Below are 22,974 nucleotides of genomic sequence, written 5' to 3'. Positions count from 1 at the left end.
TATTGTAGTCCTTGAAACTACTCATGAGTTAGGCAATCACTAGTTTAATGGCTTTTTTTCACCTTCAATATAAACTACTTGAGTTCACCATTTGCATAATCCAAAAACTATTTCTATCGGATTAAAAAATGGACAATATGCCGGCAAAAACAAAGGATATACTCCGAGAGATCTGAGGTAGTTAATTATGTTCTCACAGCAATGTATTTTGGCCCCGTCCATAATCCAAATCGAATGTGATCCAGGGTAGCGATTTATCTGATTCGTTTCTAAAGCCAAACGTTTACAACACTCAAAGAATATAGATCGAGTAAATGTTCCACTAGTCGAGTAACAATCTATCATACCATGCTGACCAATAAAGCATAATAGGGAAATACGTGGTTTTCTCACAAACTCACCTCGAAAAACTAATCGTTTACCGCGGACCCCGTATCCTTTAGATCGCAGCATTGAACGGTTGTCGAAACTAACTTCGTCCAAGAACATTAAGTTGGAATAGTCCCAACGAATGCTTGAAACTTCGTTAAAAAATCTGATTATGTCCCCCTCCTTAATCTGAATAGCTCTCCTTTCGAGATATTTTAAAGTTAGTCCAGCTTGGCTTAGAATGCGCCAAATAGATGGAACCGAAATCCTTACATGGAATTCCTGTTGAAAATAATTTTTCGATTCATGGAGATATGTTGTTGGATTTCTCAAATACATATCTACCAACCATTGTCTCTTTTCGGAAGTGAATTTTGTACAATCCCGCTCATATTTACTTCTTGAGAAAAATCCATCCTCCTCGTATCGTTTGATCCCAGCCTATTGACATCCTATTGTTAAGCCCATCGCCAGATCGTAGCCAGGATGTCCCGGGCTATAATTTTTTCATACTGCGTTTCAATGATGACAGCGGTCTATGTCTATTGATGATGATGACACCGCGCTTGTCACCGGCTCGTTTGATCCAGTTGGAAATAGTACACTCAGAAATAAATTTATACTAAATAGGTTAAAAGTCATACTAAAGCCCTCAGTACACTGTTTGTCATGATGACAAATATTTGTCAAGTTTATCCGGATATCTATCAGACTGACCAGAAATCGACATGGATATCAGGCTGACTTGACAAATATTTGTCATTATGACAAACAGTGTACTGATAGCTTAACTGACTATTCGCCTGCACGCTTAGTTCAGTTCACCCAAATATGGGTGAACTGTACCTAAAATCCTCAAAAGTGCACATACCTACACTGCCAAAAATATCTATATAACATATATGTGTCGCCGTTATAAATTTTTGCAATAGCTTCACCCTAATATAATCAATATAGAACCACACATAAATTAAATTATTGCTTATTCGGGACCACATATAAAGTTTATTTAGATATATATTTTATTAGTAGTTCGCGTGGAGAATGGTTATGTGTGCTGATATACATCATAAGTTAAATCTATGGATTTTGCCAATAAATATGTGTGGCTTTTTAGTAGTGTAGATATGGGTGAAATGGTCATTACCTATATATGAGTAAACTGAGTTTACCCATATATAGGTAGTTGAATGGAGATGATTTATTGGTAAACTTTACCCAAATTTGGGTGATTTTATTTTGTTTGAAACAATTCTTACTTTTTCTAATAAATACATTTTTTTAAAATAATCATAATATCTGTCATTTTATTATAATATAATAATTTAAAACAAAATAAATATAATACAATAATAGATGGTCTGCGCCTGAGAGTCTGCACCAACATAAGGTCGCTCATATAACAGCAGGAGCCGGAAAATACACCGTGGTTGGAGTGCTTCCGGAAACTCAGGTTTGCTGCTTGTACATGGATAACGTGTTTAATCTCGGGTGTCGGTAGTTCCTGTTAAAAGTGAAAGGAAATAAGACATTGTAAAAATAGAGTTCAAATACTCATTTGGTATCCGGAATCTTCTATACTTATAGCGAATATTTTTTACGATTAATGTTACTACTACCGGAGTAAGAATAATTCAAAACAAATTGTGTAAAAGCTTCCTGTTTTCCATTGAGAATAATTAACCGAAACTTACCTCAACGATACTTGGTGTGTCCGGGGGTTGAATACTGATTGGAGGGTATCGGTACAACGATACTGATTCGAAGGTTATAGGCTAATATTCGCATTCCACTATGTTGAAGGCACGAGGGCTAAAGGTCTGTTAGATGGTGGCACTGTGAGTTGTCCACTGCACGACTTCACTGAGGAGCACATCGGCTGCGATTATATCACCGACAAAGTTATATCTGCGGTTCCGACTGCGCGCTATATCCCCACTGCACGCTGGCTTGGAACAACAAAAAAATGGCCCACCTTCTTCCCGTATTCCTTCTGCAGATGATGACCATGGTGATGCAGGATGTATCGTTTATGATCAGCTATAGAGTAGACCGCAAAAGGTTTGGAATGCATCTAGGCAGGTGTCTCATTGTCGGAGCGGGAGATCCGGCAGGATTTATTTGCGATGTTGTCGAAGGTGTCCGTTTCCGCGGCTGGAAGAGGAGACGGAATAGTACATTTGTTACGGTGTTACTGTGAGAGAAGCATGGATAACCAATTGGCTTACCTGTTTATGCAACGGGTGCAGTTGCAGATACTCCAGATACTCAATTGGTTCCCGGGAGGTACAGCTTGGTCCGAGCCTCTTGTGACTTCTCATCCTCAGTACCTTTTAAACAACAAAATGCAGAATCAGATAAATGCAAATGCAGATAGCCATTATTTAATAAGTCTGTATTTACTCACCGTCATAATGTTCAGCCGGTTCAGCCAGACGAACGAAATAAACTCATTCTGGACATGTTATTTATTTTGCATATTTTATTTAGTTTTATGAAAACAAAAACGCGAACACTAATTTTTTTTCACCCAAATATGGGTAAATATTTTTACCCATATATTGGTAAAACCACTTTATCAACAATATGAGTGAAATTAACTGATAAACTCCGTACATTTCACCCATAATACAGTCAAATTTCACTCGTTGGGCTATCTTTAGATGGGCTACGATTTAGTTGGGCGCCCGTTAGTTGGGCTGCAGCCCACTTAAAACGAAGGTGGACGTCAAATTACGACATCAACGGCAGTTTTTTTTTCTTTTTCGCAGTTGGCAGCTCTGAATTTCTATTGTAATCGCTGATTTTACAGATGAAATCTCAGCCCAACCAACGAAAGTCTTTCACTAGATGGGCTACGAGTTTAGCCCAACGAGCGAAAGTTGACTGTATAGGTAAATTAAACATTACCTAAATATGGGTGATTGAACTACCCATATATAGGTAAATTGATCTAAGCGTGTGGTTGACCCCGCATCCCAGCAAGGAAGGTTACTCTAACTTGAGCATAATGTGCATCTATCCTGTTAGATAGTTACACTAACATTCTCACTAACAGTTAGGGTAAAGTGAGGCTAAAGTTACGCTAGAATGACACATTTTTGTTAGGTATGTTCATGTTTGGTGCATAATTTCATCTAACCTGTTATTCTCACGTTAGGGAAACGTTAGATATGTTTCGCTTTGGGCTGTTAGGTAGCGGTTAGGTTCGTTCCAAAAGGGATTTTCATGCTGGGTTATTTACATCCAGCTGTCATTCAAGGCAGAATTATGTAAATTATATACATATTTACTAGAGAAAGTATATAATTACATAACTGCCTCAAATGACAGTTAGATGTAAATACTTTATTAATAAAGATAGATCGTGGGAAATTATTTATTGTGCCAAATAAGTAATACGGAACGCCTGCATCTTTAGGAATTTTCGCCAGAACAGCCGTGCCGAAGCCAAGATCCGATCCGGGTGCAGCTTATGGGCAGCGAGGCGGGCAGTAAGCAGGCTCTCCACGGATTGCCGCTGGGACGCAGCTGGGAAGTAGTGAGCAGTACATCTCGGATCATAGACCGTGCCGGCAGATCGGACATAGACCGTGCCGGCAGTGAAGACATGCGGCACAATCTGGTCCAGTGAGCAACCGGCTGCTGTAGATGTTTTCGGCGGAACAAGAGAGCCAATGGTCCGCTGCTGATTTGGGATGCCAAGATGCTCGCTTTTGTTCGTAGCAGAAATGCTGGGTGCTCGTCGCAACCAAGCTCGATATTCAGCCGAGGCAAAGATTAATGCACTGCCGATTAAACGATGGCGAAAATCCCGAGGATCCATACTTGAGAGCTGAAAAGATTTTCGTCGTTTTCGTACTGCAGTCTGAACTAATCTTAACACCGGACGGGAGGGTTTTGGAGGGATCCAGTGGCGATGAACCGTACTTCGGACTGCATGAATGCGGTGGAGGTTTCTAATGTCCGCAACGGTCAAGTGTGTCGCCGGCGTTTGGAGCTGCTTGCATAAGGTCGGATGTTAGGCGTGTCTCCCGAGTGATTGGTAGTCTGCGTATCCGAGTAGAAGCAGGTGTTGATCGAAACCGCTTCGTGAAAACCTTTGATATGATTGCGACATGGTAACACCGGTTCCGGCTGACATGCGTCGGTTGGCGTCTAGCGTGCCAGCTTTCTGATAGTACGAGTGCGAAGATTGGAAGCCCTGCGCTTTCTTCGGTTGTTCGGTGATGACTTACGGTGGTGGTGGAGGTTTATGTCTCCAGCTGAGTGTTTCCACTGACTGGCCCAGCCGGGGACCGCAATATAGATCCAGCTGTTTGCTCTGGGGACTGTAACTAGTGATGCCCAGTTTAATACGGGAGTGAGACTACTAAGAAATCCTTCTGAGTTACATACAAGAAACCCTTCTGAGGTTCCTTTAGGAAATCCTTCATAGATTTCTCCAAGAATTCTGTCGGAGATGCTTCCAGGAACTCCTTCGAAGATTCCTGCAGGAGTTCTTTCGGAGATAAATGCAGGATATTCCTCGGAGATTTTTCAAGGAATTCCTTCTACGATTTCTTTTGGAATTCTTTCTGTGATTCCAAGAGTTGCTTCAAAGATTTCTCGGGAAGTACTTTTGGAGATCCCTACAAGAATTCGTTCAGTGACTTTTCCAGGAGTTTGTTCGGAGATTCATTCAGAATTCCTTCGAAGATTCCTCGATGAGTTCTTTCGGAGATGCCTACTGGAGTTCCTTCGGAAATTCCTCCGTAAGTTCGGGAGTTTCTTCGGAGATTTCTCCAGGAGTTCTTCCGGAGATTCCTCCAGAAGTTTCATTGGAGATTTCTCCAGGAGTTCCTTCGGAAATTCTAACACGATTTCCTTCCGAGATTCCTGTAAGAGTTCCTTCGGAGATTTCTCCAGGAATTCCTGGAAGATTTTTCTAGGAAATACTTCTGAGATTTCTGAGATTTTCTTCTGAGGAAGAAAATCCTTCAGGAGTCTTTTCGACGATTCCTCCAAGATTTTTTTCGGAGCTGCATCCTGGCAATCTTGGGAGATTCCTTCTGAGGAAGAAAATCTTTTAGAAATTCCATCGAAGATTCGTCCAAGAATTGAGATATTCTTCTAGGAATTCCTGAATAGATCCCTCTAGGAGTTCCCTCGGAGATTCCCGCAGGAGTTTCTTCGGAGATTTCTCCATGAATTCCAGGAAATCTTTCTGAGGAAAAAATCCTTCAGGAGTTCCTTCTCAGATTGCTTCAAGGATTCTTTCGGAGCTGCATTAGGGAATTCCTTCGAAGATTCCCACAGAAATCCCTATTGAGATTTCTTAAAGAGTTCCTTGGTATATTTCTCTAGGAGTTCCTTCGGTGATTCCTCCAGGAATTCCTGGAAGATTTTTCCAGGAAATTCTTCTGAGATACCTCGAGGGAACCCTTCTGAGAGCTCTCCAGCGAATCCTTCAGGATTTCCTCTGGAGATTTCTTCGAGAATTCTTTCGTAGATGCATCCAGGAGTTCCTTGGGAGATTCCTGCATAACTTTCTTCGGAGGTTCCTCCAGGAGTTACTTTGGAAGATTCCTGCAGGAGTTCTTTCGGAGATTCAGCAGGAGTTTCTTCGGAGATTTCTCCGAGAGTTCCTTCGAAAGTCCCTCCAGGTGTTACTTTTGGAGTTGCACAAGTTCTTCTACTTCTATGGCTCAGTTATTAATTGAATGCTTTCATTGCCCACCATTGCATGAGTATGTATCTTATGTGGAAGTCGAGAATGTTTCCCAACCGGAAACATACTAGACAGAAACAAGAATCGAACTTGCCATCTCCGGATTAGAAAATCTAACACTTTTGCACGCAAGGCATAGGTTTTCCAAGTTGGCACCAGTTATTACTTCAGGGATTCCTACAGGAGTTCCTTCGAAGATTAATCCAGAAGTTTTTCCGGAGATTCCTCTTGAAGTTCATTCGAAAATTCCTCCAGGAGCTCATTCGGAGATCCCACCAGAAGTTATTTAGGATATTTCTAGGAATCTCCTAAGGAACTTTTGGAGGAATCACCCAAGAAAATTTCTGGAGGAATATCAGAAAAACTTCTAGAAAATCTACTAAGTAACTCCTGGAGTATGTAAATCTATAGGAATGCCTGGAGGAATCTCCGAAGAAACTCGTGCAAGAATCTTCGCAGGAACTGCGAATGAATACCAGTTAAATCTCCAAAGAAACTCCTGCAGGAATCTCTAAAGGAACTATTGCAGAAATCTTCGAAGGAACTCCTGAAGGAATCTCCGAAAGGGACTATTGGAGAAATCTGTGAAGAAACTCCTGGAGGAATCACCGAACGAACTCCTGAAGGAATCTCCGAAGGTAACTCTAGAAGAATTCTTTGAAGCAACTCCTGGAGGAGTCTCCGAAGGAACTGCTGAAGGAATCTTCAAAGGAACTTTTGGATGAATCTTCGAAGCAACTATTAAAGAAATCTCAGTAGGAATTCCTTGAGGAATCTCCGAAGTAACTCCTAGTTGCATCTCTGAAAAAAATCCTGTAGGAATCTCCAGAGAAAATCCTGGGGGAATCTTCGAGACTACTGGAGAAATCTCCTAAGGAATTTTTGGTGGAAGCTCTCAAAGAACTTCTGGAGGAATCTCCGAAAGAACTTCTAGAAAATTAAATTAAAATTAAATTAAAATTAAATTAAAATTAAATTAAAATTAAATTAAAATTAAATTAAAATTAAATTAAAATTAAATTAAAATTAAATTAAAATTAAATTAAAATTAAATTAAAATTAAATTAAAATTAAATTAAAATTAAATTAAAATTAATTTAAAATAAATTAAAATTAAATTAAAATTAAATTAAAATTAAATTAAAATTAAATTAAAATTAAATTAAAATTAAATTAAAATTAAATTAAAATTAAATTAAAATTAAATTAAAATTAAATTAAAATTAAATTAAAATTAAATTAAAATTAAATTAAAATTAAATTAAAATTAAATTAAAATTAAATTAAAATTAAATTAAAATTAAATTAAAATTAAATTAAAATTAAATTAAAATTAAATTAAAATTAAATTAAAATTAAATTAAAATTAAATTAAAATTAAACTAAAATTAAATTAAAATTAAATTAAAATTAAATTAAAATTAAATTAAAATTAAATTAAAATTAAATTAAAATTAAATTAAAATTAAATTAAAATTAAATTAAAATTAAATTAAAATTAAATTAAAATTAAATTAAAATTAAATTAAAATTAAATTAAAATTAAATTAAAATTAAATTAAAATTAAATTAAAATTAAATTAAAATTAAATTAAAATTAAATTAAAATTAAATTAAAATTAAATTAAAATTAAATTAAAATTAAATTAAAATTAAATTAAAATTAAATTAAAATTAAATTAAAATTAAATTAAAATTAAATTAAAATTAAATTAAAATTAAATTAAAATTAAATTAAAATTAAATTAAAATTAAATTAAAATTAAATTAAAATTAAATTAAAATTAAATTAAAATTAAATTAAAATTAAATTAAAATTAAATTAAAATTAAATTAAAATTAAATTAAAATTAAATTAAAATTAAATTAAAATTAAATTAAAATTAAATTAAAATTAAATTAAAATTAAATTAAAATTAAATTAAAATTAAATTAAAATTAAATTAAAATTAAATTAAAATTAAATTAAAATTAAATTAAAATTAAATTAAAATTAAATTTAAATTAAATTTAAATTAAATTTAAATTAAATTTAAATTAAATTAAAATTAAATTAAAATTAAATTAAAATTAAATTAAAATTAAATTAAAATTAAATTAAAATTAAATTAAAATTAAATTAAAATTAAATAAAAATTAAATTAAAATTAAATTAAAATTAAATTAAAATTAAATTAAAATTAAATTAAAATTAAATTAAAATTAAATTAAAATTAAATTAAAATTAAATTAAAATTAAATTAAAATTAAATTAAAATTAAATTAAAATTAAATTAAAATTAAATTAAAATTAAATTAAAATTAAATTAAAATTAAATTAAAATTAAATTAAAATTAAATTAAAATTAAATTAAAATTAAATTAAAATTAAATTAAAATTAAATTAAAATTAAATTAAAATTAAATTAAAATTAAATTAAAATTAAATTAAAATTAAATTAAAATTAAATTAAAATTAAATTAAAATTAAATTAAAATTAAATTAAAATTAAATTAAAATTAAATTAAAATTAAATTAAAATTAAATTAAAATTAAATTAAAATTAAATTAAAATTAAATTAAAATTAAATTAAAATTAAATTAAAAATTAAATTAAAATTAAATTAAAATTAAATTAAAATTAAATTAAAATTAAATTAAAATTAAATTAAAATTAAATTAAAATTAAATTAAAATTAAATTAAAATTAAATTAAAATTAAATTAAAATTAAATTAAAATTAAATTAAAATTAAATTAAAATTAAATTAAAATTAAATTAAAATTAAATTAAAATTAAATTAAAATTAAATTAAAATTAAATTAAAATTAAATTAAAATTAAATTAAAATTAAATTAAAATTAAATTAAAATTAAATTAAAATTAAATTAAAAATAAATTAAAATTAAATTAAAATTAAATTAAAATTAAATTAAAATTAAATTAAAATTAAATTAAAATTAAATTAAAATTAAATTAAAATTAAATTAAAATTAAATTAAAATTAAATTAAAATTAAATTAAAATTAAATTAAAATTAAATTAAAATTAAATTAAAATTAAATTAAAATTAAATTAAAATTAAATTAAAATTAAATTAAAATTAAATTAAAATTAAATTAAAATTAAATTAAAATTAAATTAAAATTAAATTAAAATTAAATTAAAATTAAATTAAAATTAAATTAAAATTAAATTAAAATTAAATTAAAATTAAATTAAAATTAAATTAAAATTAAATTAAAATTAAATTAAAATTAAATTAAAATTAAATTAAAATTAAATTAAAATTAAATTAAAATTAAATTAAAATTAAATTAAAATTAAATTAAAATTAAATTAAAATTAAATTAAAATTAAATTAAAATTGAATTAAAATTAAATTAAAATTAAATTAAAATTAAATTAAAATTAAATTAAAATTAAATTAAAATTAAATTAAAATTAAATTAAAATTAAATTCAAATTAAATTCAAATTAAATTCAAATTAAATTCAAATTAAATTCAAATTAAATTCAAATTAAATTCAAATTAAATTAAAATTAAATTAAAATTAAATTAAAATTAAATTAAAATTAAATTAAAATTAAATTAAAATTAAATTAAAATTAAATTAAAATTAAATTAAAATTAAATTAAAATTAAATTAAAATTAAATTAAAATTAAATTAAAATTAAATTAAAATTAAATTAAAATTAAATTAAAATTAAATTAAAATTAAATTAAAATTAAATTAAAATTAAATTAAAATTAAATTAAAATTAAATTAAAATTAAATTAAAATTAAATTAAAATTAAATTAAAATTAAATTAAAATTAAATTAAAATTAAATTAAAATTAAATTAAAATTAAATTAAAATTAAATTAAAATTAAATTAAAATTAAATTAAAATTAAATTAAAATTAAATTAAAATTAAATTAAAATTAAATTAAAATTAAATTAAAATTAAATTAAAATTAAATTAAAATTAAATTAAAATTAAATTAAAATTAAATTAAAATTAAATTAAAATTAAATTAAAATTAAATTAAAATTTTTTTTTTTTTTTTCATGTAACCCGTTGGCAGTCTCTCGACTCAAACTCTACTCCGGGTCCATCCCTGTTATTCCCCACGGTAATTAAATTTGCTTCTATGAGCCTCTATTTTAGATCAATAACAGACGTTCCTAAGCCACGTTGCTCAAATGGTCACTGTTTTAGGCCTGATCCAAATAGTTTTATTAAATAGTCCCCTTCAATAACATAACTGATCACCGTTTTCATCATTATAACTATCACTCATCACTCCAACTTAACACTAGGTCTATTCCCTGTTGATCCGATGATTAAATTTGCTTCTACGAGCCTCTATTTTTGATCATTAACAGACGTTTCTAAGCTACGTTGCTCAAATGGCCACTGTTAAGGCCTGATTCAAATAGTTTTCTACAAAATAATCCCGGTAGCATCACTTATTATCGTTTTCACCACCATCACTATCATAATTACTATTGTCCCTGTCATCACAAATATCTTATTTACAGTCATAAACACACACACAATGAATCGATCTTCAAAACAGCGCTGTTATATATCATATAAGAACCGACACTTTCATAAGAACGACAGCTTTCATTGGACATGTACCGAATATTTTACATTATTTCTAGTACAATTATAAAAAATTCCCACTTCTAGCACCTCAACGCAATATTGCATTTCATTCTTCATACTCACTGCGAACATGTTCCCATCCCGTTTAAATCAACTCTGTCTTTTACCTAGCTTCTTTTGTCACTATGTCTACACCACCAATATCAACTTGTGTATTAACCTTTTCACTAACAATTGCATAAACACACAACATCACCATTTTCATATCAACAACCATTTTTTTCACAATTTCATCGAGATCAGCAATCATCACTACTATCCCTACTACAATGTTAATGCAAACAAAAACTAGTCAGTCATTTTTTTCTTCTAAATTTGCAGTTTCCATCAAACAAATGAAGCTCAAAAAATAATAAGCTTATAATCTATCGCGAGAGTCAGTCTTTTTGTAGATATGATGACAGAGAGAAACTCGAATAGAAATGCATTTTAAAACAATAATAACTAGATTTTGATAAATATGACTCGTTTAAAATTAATTTTGGAATCTATTTAGTCTATTTACCAGGCCAACAACACCGAATACTGTTGCTATAAGCCTGTTGATCTTCAAAAGCTTCGAAATCGCCTCCGAATAAGATTCAACAGGTAATATTTTTACAGACATTTCTTGAGCTTCGATTTTTTGATAGGTTTAGGAAGTCTTATGGTAGATCTTTATGTCTATGGATCTACTGTTAATCTAGTTATAATTATGTCGAATGTTTCTCACTGTGTCATTATTACTCTGTCTGTCTTAGTTATCTTATGTTTTCTACGTTATTCAGTTCAATTCTATACTCATTGTAGATTATGTTACGTTTTGATGTCAGTTCATTGTCTCTATTGCTAAAGGTCACTAAAGGTGGGTTGCTAAAGGTTGCTACAGGTATCCTAGTTCAAGCGTATAAGTAAGCACCGCTTAAGAGTTAAACAAACGTGAAGAAATGGTCTTTAAGTTTTCTAATAGTCTCAAAGCCTTACATACAAGCGTAGCGTTACTGTAATTTTATGGGTCGTGGTCAGCTATAGGATTCAGTTTTCGGTGGCAAAGTACAGCTTCATCACGCCTATTCCAAATCTATTAGAAAAAATTATCGAGAATGAAGCCAATGTAAGATTGTTTGCATACCATCGTTTTAATTTGTGGTATTTTTAATTATGGCTCGTTAAAACGAGACATAACAAAATAAACCAGGTGCCACGTTCCTAGTCATGATAAAACTTCTACTCAGCGAATCCAAGAGTCAATTCTCTATTAATGTCTTAATGATATTTTCTACTGGTTAATTCCTACCTAGCTATGTTTTAGCGTGGCTACGACTCATCATCATCAGGGAACGCCTCAGAAAAGTATTGCCGCATAGCAGAGATCATTATCACTGATGAAAAGGACCTCTACCTGTCTGCACCACCATTCAAGGCTCCAAGATACGATGTCTGTTGAATCACATGCACATGCGTAAAATCAGTGCATCAATGCCGGATTATATGGTGTTATAGGTGATATTCTCAATACGGCCGTTCAGAATGGTTCAGCGGATGCAAATTATGGATCATTATTAGGTCTTGTAATTTTAAACAAAACGTTCTGACTACACGCGATAAACTATGAATATTATTATATCGGAGTTTTTAATTAGGATCGCGAATCAAGTAAAAATACTGATAAGTATAAGTTTGTAATTACTACCGACATTGTATTTGTGATCAAAACTGACATTGTGTTTTTAGTTAAAACTCAAGTATACTAAATACGTAACGAAATAAAGTAGTGTTATTAAAAAAAATATAATAATTTACATTATAAATTCTGATTAATATCAAGATACTGATCCAACATCACATCTTCAAGGGCTCCTCACAAGCTACACATTTCATTCAGGCACTTTAGAACGTCCATGTAGTAACTTGTTCACACTTGAAATCTGCCTCGACCAAGTTGGCAGAACGCGCCCTTACCCTTTCTGAACCAAAGGGCAGGGAAATTAAAATTAAATTAAAATTAAATTAAAATTAAATTAAAATTAAATTAAAATTAAATTAAAATTAAATTAAAATTAAATTAAAATTAAATTAAAATTAAATTAAAATTATATTAAAATTAAATTAAAATTATATTAAAATTAAATTAAAATTAAATTAAAATTAAATTAAAATTAAATTAAAATTAAATTAAAATTAAATTAAAATTAAATTAAAATTAAATTAAAATTAAATTAAAATTAAATTAAAATTAAATTAAAATTAAATTAAAATTAAATTAAAATTAAATTAAAATTAAATTAAAATTAAATGAAATTTATACCTATTGAATTGAATTAAAACTAAATAAACATCTAGGGAACGAGATGCTACAAGTCATCTTGAGCCAGTGCAAAATCCTTGCGTTGACGCCGTTAAGAACTGTTTTGTGCAACTGAAACTGTGCCAATGTGTGGTTGCATCATACATTGCATTTTAAGACGTGTCCAACGACCTGAGATCCTTCCCATCCAACAACAAAACTCCAAACTAAACTGAAACTTTCCTGTGTATCTAGGGTGTATCCAACTTCCGGTACTGTTTTTTCGTCAGTCAGCTCGTTGCCAGAATCGTGGTTTCTCAGGTTCCAAACAGCGTAACCTAGAAAATATAAAAGAATTCCAGCTTGTGACAACATACCATGTAATTGAAACACATCAAAACCACTGTCAACCCGGATACAATTTACGGAAGATTCCCAGGATTAAATATTAGACGAAATCATGGAGAAAATCACAAAAATTATAAGTGTGCCTGTAGTCGCATATTTGTACCACATGAATAGGAAACCCAGCAAATATGGGACAGATATGCGATTACAGGCAGTGTGGATAAGATTAAAGCCTGATTTCAACCCACTTCAATCAATTCACACAAAGCCACCACTTACCGGAATGGATGTGTATTCTTTCTGTTTGCCCAGCAGTTTTATTCTCCTTCCTCAGCTAGCCAGGGATTTCGATTTCCCGTCAACAAATATGTATACTTAGGTATAATTAATCGGCCTTTTCAGTGCCTTCTCGACACTCTCTAAACTTACGCTGATATCTTCGCACAATTTGGAGAAGTCCGCCGGTAGCCAGCAAGGTTCCATTACAGCTGAAGCAGAGTGTGACGTCGAGTGACCACAGTCGGGCGGTTTTGCCATGCGAGCAACTGAGAAAATAATGTCCGTAAGGCGAGAGGCGAACGTCCCAAATAGGGAACTGATGACCTTCACCACCACGCAAGTCCAGGTATGCAGCAACCACAGGCGAACGGTACAGTCCTCCGAACATGACAGAAGCACGGTGCGGTCCGGCAAGAATGCAGTGCGATACACGGGACCACTGTGGCCGTGTAACATCCGACTCGTTTCCGCCTTGCGATCATCCAGTATCCGTATCAGTACATCGTCGGCATCGAGATCAACTTCCCTCAAGAGGTCCGCTGTTTTCATCTCTCGCAACTTGATAGGCGACAGAGACCACACTTCGATGGCTGAATTGAAAAAGCCAATGGCAATAAGACAAATTAAATTGTTCCGAGGAACGCACGGGAACCGCGAGAAACAAACACTCGAAAACTAACTCCATTTTGTTTTTAGCGCTCAAATAGTCAGATGCCGGCCGGCAAAGAAAAATGAAAGAACTGTCAAAATTGAAAAAAATGAGAATCAGCATAAAATCATAAAATGGTTATGTTTTTGAACCGTAGCATAACTAACATACCCTAACCAGTGTCTAACATCTCACATATTGGTTGCTGGGATTAGTTTAAACTTGAACAATACAGAGATAGTATAACTTCGACTTATTTATGCATAGTATAACTTGCCAATATATGGAAATAGAATAAACCCGTTTTAATGATTCCAGTTTTGTTTTTGAACTGTCAGAAAGATTAAATTAAAAATCTTTCAGTTTCCTTTTTAGTAAATTAGTAAATATCTATCATATTTTAATTATTTATTCAACAGCAGAAGATAAATGAGTTACAAAATACATAGGAACTGCAACGGCAAATTTGATGACGATGTCCACGCTCAGAGCAATAATTCAGTATTTACTTCGCACTTCTCAAAGACTCGAAATCCGTCGACCAGATCGTGAAACCAGTGGCACGTATGATGTTTCGATGATGGCCATCCTGTGCTGTACCCGTATCGCAACGACGCTAGAAGCGAACAATCGGACACGGACAATAATGGTATCGCAAGGCGGCCCCTCGTACTGTTTTTGCTTTTCTTCGCCTCTCGTCGTCCTTCGGAGAATCTTAACATGCTCCGGAGTGTATTCTTGATCGGGATTTTTTCCTCAATCGCCATTCTTGTTGCAATTATACGGCATCGATCAATCATTCCCCACTGACGACACTGTTCCAACACCTGGTTTAATCGCTCCCGATACCAAGACACCGATGCTCAGCAAACAGCGAACTTGTACGCCCGATCCTACCACCCATCGCGACCCTCTAGTACAGCATATCACTACCCGTTCTGATCCGGCTCCCGCGCGGTCCGTTTCAGCTTGCCTTCTTTTCAACCTCTGTTAGATTGGCTTAAGTTTCACCTCCGTTCGTTCCGCCACTTGGTGGGTTCTGACCCTTGATGTATCCGGTGATGATTATGGTGGCATATCTACCCGTCGGTTACGGTGGAACTCAACGTTTTGGTTCAACTACAGCAGGATTTCGATTTCGTCCGGTCATTTTTTGTTACGGATCGTGCGGTGACAGATTTTTGCCTGGAAAAAGAAAAAATTCCCATGTTAAATATACTCAATCAATATGCCCATTTTCTGAACAATTATATCCACATGAACTTACGTTTGGAAATTCATATATTCGTTATGCGCCACAGGACCTCTATTGAATTAAAAGAACGATAATGGTTTTCGTGTTTTCAGGAAGAAAACGTGTTTCATCACACTTGACCAAACATTAGTAATACCATTTTTAATATTCCACCACAAATCCAGCTAAGTATTAATTTTAATGTTTCATAGTATACACTTTATACTATGCTATGTTTAAATGTTACAAATCACAAAAAAGATTAAAATTTAAACTTTCCACGTTTATTCTAAATTCTGAGTGTAGATTTATGTTTCTTATACAAAATAGCAAGGTTGGCTCTAAATGTTGAATAAATTTATGAAATAAAAAACAAAACCTATAATAATTATTGTAATGTAGTTAAAACGGAAAAGAAAAGTTGAATGGGTGGGAAGTTCCTTCTTTGGGCAAGCGAAATTCTCCTTTTTGAATGAAATTATTTTACTCTAGTATTTACGATGTGATACTTTCTTTTTGACAGTTCTACAGCATTGTATTAAAAGTTCAAACTGTTATTTTCAGAACGGGATGCAACTTTTGAACCATAGTTGTTGCAAAAGTTAACGTACTTTTATTTTGAATATTTGCCACTCTCTACGAAAAAGAACCAATGCAACTTTTTATTTTTACCAATGGTTTTTTTAATTTCAATAATGATTTTTCTTTCTGTGTACTCAACCCGAGAAAGTAATGTAATATCCATATAACACATAATACACAGTGTTTCTGGATGCTCTCTGGTGCTGAACAACTGCTAGAATATTAGCCATTGTGTGCACTGTGGAATCTCTAAGTATTCTTCAAGTTAACAGCTGCGATGATGAGGAAAACTGTTGTGGCATGTGCGCAACACATGTTACAAACTAATTCTAAAATATCGTTCATCAGGATATCCAATTCAAAGTAGACCACCCTAGTGGTTCTCTTGAATATTAAATTCCTTCCTTCCCAGAATCATCCAACTGCTTACGCAACGAGTGCATACGAGTGCATAAGCAGTTCGATGACTTAAAAAGCTATTACAGCAATTCCGACCCAAACGTGTCATGTTGTAAAATTATTGTCACCAAGCCAGATGTGGTTCGTTGTTGTCAAGTACCTTATTCGCCTTTCTCCTATTTCAGAACCCATTCAATATGCCATAGCTATTTGTCTCTTTCCTACTCTTACGATATCGATCACTGATTGGTGATCGCCGTTTTCTCCTCAAACCAAAATGCTTCAAGTGTCTCCAGTAGTTTACATGTTTCAAGAAAAGTTTCAATAAAGCAGATCGTTGTCAACCGTCAACAGTGAAGGTTCTATTTTTCTAAATATCACTTCACGGGAAATTGTGTATGGACTTCACATGGCTACCAGTGACTAGGAGCAAATATTTAGCCTTCTCCATTTTTTTATGAGTTGGAAAATCTGTGAAAAGTGCCTGTTATAATAAACACTTAAAGTGATGTGATTGCAGTATTCCAATACATCTGCAGATCCCAAAATGTTAACACAAAACCAACTAGAAGTGCACGAAAATCTGCCAAAAGTTTAGTGCCTGATATAACCAGATAAACTGTTCAAGTGAAGTGATGGGGAAACCACAATCAAAGTCTTCCAGCATTTCTGGAGACCCCCAAGTGCAAATACAAAACCAACTGGAAGTGCATGAGGAACTACATAACGAGCACGAGTTCAAATTAACAATCATACTAGTGATAGTAAGCATCCATCTCGCTATTACTGTTTACAAGCTCTATAAAGAGCACACTCGCACTCAAGCTCTAAAAGCAGCCAAAACAGTTGCTGATCTTACCAGCGTGGGAATTTGAATCGTGAAAAACCAAAGTTAAATAATCGAGAACAGTGACTTCTCAGCAACATGGAGCAGCCCACAATTGGCTAACCGGCAACATGGAGCGGCCTACAATTGGCTAACCGGCAACATGGAGCGGCCACAGGAGGGTTTTGAAGTAACTCAGGATGTGCATCGCTGCAAAGTAAAACCGAAGATTCGTCAGCAGAAAGTAAATTAGATAAATGTAAGTAAATTTTTATTTATATCCAAATCAAGTGCATAAATGAGTGACATAATAAATGAGTTAGAAATCTTAATTAGTAAAATCCACCAAATTAAGTTAAATTTGAAAAAATCACCCCAAAGAAAATACCTTAAGTTCACCTTAGATGAAAAAGTAAGAATAATTAGGAACACTTATAATAATATTATTGACTTACTGGCTAAATTTGAAAGCAGCATTGAAAGTAACCATTTTAATTTCCTCATAAAGGCAGCTCGTCTCGAATTCGACGAAGCAAATAACTTATTGCAAAGCAAATTAAAGAATTATAAGAAAAAGTTATCTTGGAGATCGGTAATTTGTTCTATTATTTTTATTAATTCTCTTAAAAATACAGCAACTAGAAAAAATCTTGTAAGCGACAAAATAGTGAAGATGCCAAGCGTGGACATTAAATTGGGAACCGCTCTGGTTAATACCTACGACGGTTCCCCTGCTCAATTAAACGCATTTCTCGACGCTGTCGCACTGTTTGTAGAACACCGTCGATGCAGCTTATGAAAATGCTACACCAGCTGAAAAAAACGCAGCTCGAGCTACAGTAGTCCGGTTCATTAGAACAAGGCTTACTGGAGCTGCGCGACAATTCATTGGAGAGTTAAACGACCTCCAGGAAATATTAGACGAGTTAAAGTTACGATGCGCTTCAAAGGCAACATCGGATAGCATCGTAGCCAAATTGAAGGCAACGAAGCAAATCACTACCACAGACAATTTTTGCGATGTGGTAGAAAAATTAACAAACGAGTTAAAGTCTGCATATTTAAATGAAAAAATTCCAACAGACACAGCTGATAAAATGGCCACAAAGCGAGGAGTTGAAGCTCTCATTGGTGGCATAAAGAATCCAGATACGAAGTTAATCTTGAAAGCTGGAAACTTTAGTAAATTTGATGATGCAGTTCAGAAATTGCAAGAAAACGATGTTCCGGAGTCGTCATCATCAAAATCACAGGTATTGTATGTGAGAAATTACTCGAACAACAGAATTAGGGGACGTGGTTACAGTACTCGAGGAAGTAGACCTCGTGGTAGGCAACCATTTAATAATGATCGTTATTACGGGAATTATTTCTCCAATCAAAATAGAGGAAATTTCAACAATAACTGGCGTGGAGGAAATCAGAGAACAAGAGGAAGAGATCTGCGTCAATCCGCTTTTTATGCGCAAGCACTAAACCCAAATCAAAATATGCAACAAATTCATCCACCTTCCGTACAACCCGCAACACAGTCGAATTTTCAACAACCTCATAATGTGATTCAAAACGGAAATATCCACCCTTTAGGGGTACCGCTCGGGCAGCATACACAATAAATGTATCTGCCACCAACTATGTACAGCTAGAATTGGACATGTCTGAGACACGAAGTTCGTTTATTGTGGACTGTGGCTCTGACATATCCGTAATGAAAGCTAATAAGATAAAACCTACACACATTTTTTACCCAGGTGAAAAATGCGATATTGTAGGAATAGGACAGGGTAAAAATTCCACTATGGGTACAACAAACGCAAATTTATTTATAAATGATACTAAAATACCACATAAATTTCACATCGTTGACAAAGACTTCCCCATTCCGACCGACGGAATTTTGGGAAGAGATTTTCTAGTGAAATATAAATGCAACATAAATTATGAATCATGGTTACTTGGCATAACGATTGATATCGATACTTTCGAAATACCAATCATAAATAATCAATCAAATAACATTATATTACCCGCAAGATGTGAAGTTATAAAGCATCTAAACACAAATTTAACCGAAGATAGCGTTGTTTACGCTCAAGAAATAGCTCAGGGATTTTCTGTGCAAACTCAATAGTGAATAAACAAAATTGTCTTGTTAAATTCATTAATACAACGTCTGAAGATAAAGTATTACAACCAAATTTTACCCCAAAATTTGAACCACTTGCAAATTTCTACTATTGCACTGCTTTATCTGACAATACAAAAACTAGCTCAAATGATCGAGTTCAAAAATTGAAAAGTGAATTAAAATGCAGAATAATGATCCCAATATTACACGTAAGCTCGAAACTCTATGCGCAGAATATAGTGACATCTTTTCACTCGAAGGAGATGTGCTCACCGCAAACAACTTCTATGAACAAAATATCTCACTTAACAACAATAGACCAGTTTACATAAAGAACTATAGATTACCAGAAACCCAGAAAAACGAAATTTATAATCAAGTTCAAACGATGTTGGATGGACACATAATTCGAAATTCAACATCTCCGTATAACTCACCTATTCTATTAGTTCCTAAAAAATCTACAAACGACGAAAAAAAGTGGCGTCTGGTAGTTGATTTTAGGCAACTGAATAAACAAATCATCCAGGATAAATTTCCACTTCCACGAATAGATGAAATCTTAGATAATTTGGGGCGAGCAAAATATTTTACTACGCTCGACCTGATGTCAGGTTTTCATCAAATTCCACTAGATGAAACATCCAAAAATATACAGCTTTTTCAACCGAAAATGGTCATTTTGAATTCAATAGACTTCCTTTCGGACTGAACATTAGCCCTAATTCATTCCAACGCATGATGTCAATCGCGTTGAGTGGTCTACCACCACATTGCGCGTTTCTTTATATAGATGACATTATCGTAGTAGGATGTTCAGTGAATCATCACATAGAAAATTTACGCAGAGTTTTCCAGCAGTTACGAAAATTCAACTTAAAATTAAACCCAATAAAATGCAATTTTTCAAGAATGAAGTCACCTATCTTGGCCATCATATCTCGAAGGATGGTATACAACCCGACAAAATAAATATTCAACAATTACGAATTACCCTGTGCCAAAAATGCAGACGAAGTGCGACGATTCGTTGCATTTTGTAACTATTATCGACGTTTTATTAAAAATTTCGCGGATATTACCATGCCATTGAACAAATTGCTACGCAAGAATGTAATCTTTGATTGGTCTGACGAATGTCAAAAATCTTTCGAATTTTTGAAACAAGAATTGTTATCCCCCCAAATCTTGCAATTCCCAGATTATAAAAAAGATTTTATTATAATAACGGACGCATCAAAAATAGCCTGCGGAGCAGTGCTCGCACAGGTACACGATGATATCGAGTTACCAATCGCTTTTGCGAGTAAAGCATTCACGAAGGGTGAATCGAACAAGTCGACTATCGAGCAGGAATTAACTGCAATCCATTGGGCAGTTGATTACTTTCGATCTTACATCTATGGTCGTAAATTTATTATACGGACAGACCACCGTCCATTAATATATTTGTTTTCGCTCAAAAATCCGTCCTCAAAACTAACTCGTATGAGATGGGATTTAGAGGAATATAATTTTGATGTGGAATATATAAAAGGCAAATCAACGTGCTCTCAGATGCTTTGTCTAGAATACAAATCACATCTGACACACTCAAACAAATGTATATAGTTACACGATCGATGTCTAGGAGAAATAACACTAAAAAACCAGACCTTCATACTAAAGAGACTGATCAACTCCATGTGTATGAAGCGCCTAGTAATTTAGATGTTTTTGACTTACCAAAACTGTCATTTTCTTATAACAGTAATAACAAAAATTACATAAACATGATAATATATGATAAGAAATTTCGGAAGAGACTATCTCCAGTGATAGCGCTCGCAATAGACAATGCCGAAAATTTAAAGTTACAATTAGAAAATATTCTGGAAATAATAGATGGCAGGCCTGACCATGAAATAACTACTGATAATGTAGGTATCGATAATACACGAAAAAAATTCATAATACCCAAGAAGCTAGCAATTCAAAATAACGATATTTTATTCAATCATTTCAAAATAAATTCTTTTAAAGACTTAGGTAATGCAGTTCTTAGGAACGCTGCCATATTAATTTATGAGAAGCCCGTTCAAGTAACAAATGCCGAAGAAATCGACAACATATTAAAATTACACCATGACGCTCCAGTTGGAGGTCATCCTGGTATAAATAGAGTCTATTTAATAGACTATATAGAAAATTGAAATCATTAAATTCCTGGCCAAACATGAAACAATTAGTTTCAGATTACGTCAGATCATGCGAGCTTTGTACAATAAACAAGCATGCAATATCAGTAAAACCCCCGCTATTATTACAACTACACCTCAGAAAGCATTTGACGTGGTGTCCATTGACACGGTTGGACCGTTTCCGCTCACGGAAAACGGAAACCGCTATGCAATAACACTGCAATGCGATCTTTCCAAGTACGTGATTGCAATACCTGTACCGGACAAATCAGCTGTTTCAATTGCCAGAGCAGTTGTAGAAAAATGTATTCTAATTTATGGCCCAATGAGATGCATTAAGACAGATCAAGGGACTGAATACAAAGGCGTATTTGATGAAATATGCAGTTTATTACAGTTGAACCATACTTGTTCGACAGCTTACCATCCCCAAACAATCGGTGCATTAGAGCGTAACCACAAATGCCTAAATGAGTATTTGAGGATATTCGCAAATGAACGTATAATTGATTGGGATGATTGGCTACCTTTCTATTGCTTCGCTTACAATACGACACCAAATACAGATCACAATTACACTCCTTTCGAACTTATTTTGGTAAAAACTCAAATTTTTAAATTTTGTCAAAACTCACAAATAGATCCACTATATAACTTAGAATCCTACCAGAAAGAACTCAAATTTAGACTCCAAGTAACTCACAACAACGTAATGCAGACAATTTTAAATAGGAAACATAAGCGAACTTCTAGTTTAAATAAAACAATTACACCCACAGATATACGCATAGGAGACATAGTATACCTAAAATCGAAAATAGTCATAAATTACAACCAGTGTACAGCGGCCCATATCAAATAGAAAAACTGAAAAACACTAATGCTATTATCCGAGATAAAAATAACAAAACGACAGAAGTACACAAAACAAGATTAATCAAAAAGTGATGAAAATTATAAGGTTATAGCCACCTTCTCCGTTAGGGGGAAGGGGTGCATTTAAAATCCCATTATCTCAAAATTTATAGTAAATCGTTTTACAAGCAAATTAAAATTGTGAGAGGCATTTGAAGCATAACAAAACAAAAAGAAACTTTCGTTACACTCAACTTTCTTTTTCTCCGTAGGGGAATGGTGTGGCATGTGCGCAACACATGTTACAAACTAATTCTAAAATATCGTTCATCAGGATATCCAATTCAAAGTAGACCACCCTAGTGGTTCTCTTGAATATTAAATTCCTTCCTTCCCAGAATCATCCAACTGCTTACGCAACGAGTGCATACGAGTGCATAAGCAGTTCGATGACTTAAAAAGCTATTACAGCAATTCCGACCCAAACGTGTCATGTTGTAAAATTATTGT

At 32.8% G+C, this 22,974-nt stretch overlaps 1 long non-coding RNA gene across 1 annotated transcript; it reads right to left on the bottom strand.

Annotated features, from left to right (window-relative positions):
* Positions 1 to 1,659: 1,659 nt before the first annotated feature.
* LOC134224485 (uncharacterized) lies at positions 1,660 to 3,255 on the bottom strand. Its single transcript, XR_009982954.1, has 4 exons — positions 2,777 to 3,255; positions 2,598 to 2,699; positions 2,064 to 2,523; positions 1,660 to 1,873 (listed from the first exon to the last, which is right to left on the bottom strand). It is a non-coding gene; the product is annotated as an uncharacterized LOC134224485 (long non-coding RNA).
* Between the last annotated feature and the right edge of the window lie 19,719 nt (positions 3,256 to 22,974).

This window comes from Armigeres subalbatus, chromosome 3, assembly GCF_024139115.2.
Source record: "Armigeres subalbatus isolate Guangzhou_Male chromosome 3, GZ_Asu_2, whole genome shotgun sequence".
Classification (NCBI taxonomy): Eukaryota; Metazoa; Arthropoda; class Insecta; order Diptera; family Culicidae; genus Armigeres; species Armigeres subalbatus.
Note: the sequence above shows the minus strand (reverse complement) of the source record. Positions and strands in the feature narration are given on the sequence as shown.